This window comes from Mirounga angustirostris, unplaced genomic scaffold (assembly GCF_029215605.1).
Source record: "Mirounga angustirostris isolate CCGP_5_RB_7025 unplaced genomic scaffold, mMirAng1.0.hap1 SCAF_3, whole genome shotgun sequence".
Taxonomy (NCBI): Eukaryota; Metazoa; Chordata; class Mammalia; order Carnivora; family Phocidae; genus Mirounga; species Mirounga angustirostris.
The window spans coordinates 110,661,054-110,665,813 of NW_026991711.1; positions in this window are offsets into that span (position 1 = coordinate 110,661,054).

The window sequence follows — 4,760 nt, forward strand, 5'->3', positions numbered from 1 at the left end:
TACTGGGGACAAGCAATGGATATTGAGAAGTCTGGAAAGGCAGAGGATGGGAAAGGGGATAAATATAGGGATAGGGATTTGAACAGCTTCCATGTAGACCAGGGAATGAAGAATGACATACACACGGCCAGGTTGGGATGTACGTCAGAGAAGGCCTCAGAAGACCTAAGCTTCCATTGCTGGTGAGCCTTCAATCTCCACATGAGTGGGAAGTTAAGGAGTAAGGCCGAGTTTTAAATAGCCAGGCTAAGCATCAAAGGAGTGCCCGGACACAGAGCCAATCCACAAAGTAATTTGTAATGCATATTTGGTTTGAAACTCCTATTTTTTTCCTCCTTTTCCCCCCTAGATTATTTAGAAGACTAATGCAAAAAAGAACTATAAATAATTTTAAAACTAGGTTAAAGGGTGAGAGATGGAGCTCTAAATGAATAAAATTTTTCTCTACAGTTGAAGAATAGTCTGAAGAAATTTTTATCTAAAGAATAATAACCAGGGGGGGGACTTGACCTATCAGATAGCAAGACTTGCTACAAATATATAGTAACTGAGACAGTGCAAGATTAGGTTTATGTGGAGATAAACCTATAGACAAGTGGAATAGAACAGAGATTTCAGAAGCAGATCTACACACCTAGGTGGAAACTTGATATAGAGAGAAATAGTATTGCAAATCAGTAGCAGAAGGATGAATTTATCATTAACCTATGCCAGGACAACTGATGATCCATATGGGGTTCTGGGAACATGGTGAACACATGAGCAATCCATTCAGGATGGATCACAAACTTACAGGGCAAAAGCAAGACTTTAAACTTCTAACAGAGTACACAGGAAAATACACTTAACACTTCAGGGTAATAAATAATTTTTAAAGTAAACAAAAACATAAACCAAAACGGAAAAGAGTGATAAAGGATTGCTGCTGTCCAGAATAAATTTTGAAACCCTATGAATTAAAATGAAAATGTCAAACAACCCATAGAAATGGGAAAAAGATATAATGAATAGTTTTTCACAGAAGATGAATGGAGAGTAAGTATAGGAAAAATTTCTCAATGTCAGTTGTAATCAAGGCAATGTGTATTAAAACTACCATGAAATACAATGTCATGTCCAAGCAGACCAGTAAAAAGTCAAAAATCTGGAAATGCCAGGTATTGGTAATATGTGGACTAGAGATACTTGTCATACACTAGTGATGTAGAATAAAGTGGTTAAAACTACTTTAGAAAACAATTTGGACTAAAATTTAAATAAAAAATTGAAATAAAAAACAATGTGGAAATTGCCTGGTACAGGTGCGTTTGTGCATACCCAACAATACCACTTTTATTTCTTTTTTCTTTAAGATTATTTATTTATTTATTTATTTGACACAGAGAGAGAGAGAGAGAGCACAAGCAGGGGGAGGGGCAGGCAGAGGGAGAAGGAGAAGCAGGCTCCCTCCTGAGCAGGGAGCCCGATGCGGGGCTCGATCCCAGGACCCTGGGACCATGACCTGAGCCGAAGGCAGACGCTTAACCAACTGAGCCACCCAGGTGCCCCAACAATACCACTTTTAGATATATATCCTAGAGAAATTCTTAAAGACAGGAACATGAGGAAACTTATGCAAAAACAATTCTAGTAAAACTTTTTTGCAACAACAAATTAATCCAAATGCCCCAAAACAGTAGAATAGAATACAATAATAAATTGGAATGTATTTTTGAAATGGAGTATTATGCAACAGTGAAACACAAATTGCAGACAAATGCATCAACATAAATGGATCTCAAAAACATAATGTGAATGAAAATACCAAGTTATGGAATAATATATTCTGATTCCTTTTACATAATGTTCAAAAACAGGCAAAATGAAATAACAAAGAGATATACATTTTGTATAAATATATACATATATAATCTCTATATAGATTAATATATATTCCCAGATGGTAAACTAAGGAAAACAAGGGAAAAACTAACATAATTTCTGGATAGTGGGTACCTTTGGGACAGAGAAAGGGGGATGCAATTGGGCAGGAACTAACAAAACAGAGGCTTTCAAAAGCAAAGGTAGTACCTGATTTCTTAGGCTGAGTTGTGAGCAATGATCATTTTATTGTTTATTAAATGCTACTTGTATACTATATACATTCTTCTAGTATGCTATATTTCACAATACAAAGCATTGTATTCACAATAAAATCAAAAACATTTTATTTACAAAAAAAGTAAAAACAAAAAGAAAGTCTCAGTGGGGGAAAAATGGATCAAATACATGTTTTAGAAAGATTATTCTAGTGGATATGAAAAAGAGAAACACCATAGGCTACTATTTTATCTAGGAGGAAGAAAATGAAGTTCTAACCTCAACAATGCCAAGTGAGTACAGATTTAAAAAAGAAACCTTATGAACATATCATTGACAGAATAGATGAGAGGGTATTGATGTGTTTTGTGCCTGGCTCATTATTACGGTGGTGATGATGACCAAAGAGGACTGTAGGGAAGCTCTACTTGAAGGGTGGAAGGTAGAACAGGAGTAAGTGATGGAAAGATAGACCCAGAGAAAACAGTGTTACCAAAGCCAAGCAAGGAAGAAGAAGTTAGAGTCTACAGTAGTTAGCTTCAATCACGTAAAGTAGGTTCTGAGGTCATCTGCTAGTATGAAATGCACAGGAATGGTTTTCTGGACTTGAGGAGCAGGAAGGCTTTGGAACAGCAGCTTTGGGAAATATAATGGGGGAAAAAACAGGGACAAAATGCTGAAGAGCCATGAGGGTCCAGCTGAAGTTGGATGGCATGAACCTGTAGGAGGGCCATCTGGCATGATTCCATACCTAGTCCAGCAACCTTGACTATCATTGAGCGCTTATCAAGACTGCAAACATTCTCATGTCTAAAACATACAGACTCACACACTCAAGCACTAGCACACACACTCACACACTCCGAAGCCTGAGCTAAGCAATTTGGCAAAGGTCTATCAAAAACCATAGACCACAGCATAGAGGAGACTTTGTAAAATCCCGTATACTAGGCAACATAATTTCTGTGGATGGACAAGTATTTCCATGTAGGCACAGCTTCTTCAGGATTCTGGTTGGACAGCATTTCTGGGAAAACTTACAAGAGCAAAGTTAGTGGAACAAACTCCAACCCCCACTGCATCCGTGGACTCCAAGTCAGTAGCTTGGATGTTCACCCCCTTTCTCCTTTACTTATTACCCTCTCCCGCCTTGGAGAGGTGGTCCAGGTGGCTTGTCTGGTGGTTTGACCTAAGTCCTCATCTCTGAAATCTGTTTCTGTGTCCTTCTCAAGCCATAACTACTGTACTTGTTTTTGACAATGAGCAGGAGAGGTACACATAGTCCCCTTTAGGGAGTGGCAGGCCTACCTTCTCATGATCATGCATAATCATGGTCAATTACTCCTGCCAGGATGGTAACCTTCCTCGCTTGCTGACCTGCTGTCATAAGTGATGTGGTGGCAGCCATGGCTTTGAGTTCCATGATCCATGATGGAAGCATCCTCATCTAAGAACAAGGACTTCAGGTTACTAGGAGTGATGAGAAGGAGGACTGTTTCTACTTCCACCTCTAAATTTCCAGACCCACGTATTTTCCCTATTGAGTCCACAGAACCATATAATGGTTTCAGTTGCAGTTGTAGAGCACATCCTGAAGAATAGGACCCCGTTTTTTTAGTGTGTCATCTCTAAGCCAGCCCCTTAGCTTTACCTATGTCTTCAAGAAGCCATGCAGTATACTCCACAGTCATATGCCAACTGCCACACTTCATTGGCTGTGAAGTGGTCCCTTTTTCCAAGGTAATGTTATGCAGTATTGCTTGTCAATAAGCCAGGCACTCAGTGAACCCTCAGATAGTGGTGCCGACCAATGACCAGCAAGCAGAAAATGCAAACCCAGACCTGGAGCATGAGAGGATCTCACTTAAGATGAAACACTGCACTTTCTATAGTACAAAGGATCTGATGTTGTCAACTGCCAGCAAGTAGCTTGTTGGTCTCCTCAAGGGGTATTACTGTATCAGGGTCTGATAATACTCACCTATGATGGAAAATTCTGGTTACATGGTCACTGGATGTCCTATGTTTAGAAGCTCAATTTCCACCAGGGCCCAGTATCATGCCAGGAGTTGCTTTTCAAATGGCATATAGTTCTCTGCTGCCGATGATCTGGTCTTGCTCTAAATCCCTAGGAGCTTCTCTGTGACTCACCTATTGGTCCTTACCAGAGGCTCCACATGCTGTCTTTCTCTTCCATAGATATCTCTATTACCATGGAATCTGCCATGTCATTGGCCCAAGGAGCAGGCATACTTGCACCAGAGCCTAAGACCTAATCAAAGCTAGAATCCTTCTCAGTCATCCCAGAAATGAGTTATAGTATTCCCAAGTGCAGGCTATGCTGCTTCCAAACCCAAAGATGCCTACCAAATGTGCTTCTCTCATAGTGGTAATAAATGCAAGATGCCGTTGGATACCCATCTATCTTGTCTCTAAAAACATGTTCTATGAGCCATTCACATAGGTTCCCAAGGGTCAGGTTCTTCTTCCTGCCATTATGAACTTGTTCCTCACTATGGTAATTGTGCCACCTTGTTTCTGACAGTTAAGTGTTGCTACCTGGCTTCTCCTCGTTGGGGATCCTATCCTCCCCACTGTTACCAAGATCAGTTCTTTGACAACATCCCCCTACAATTAGCCTGAGACTGCAGAGGACATTCTACCACTGGGCTCCTTAAAGA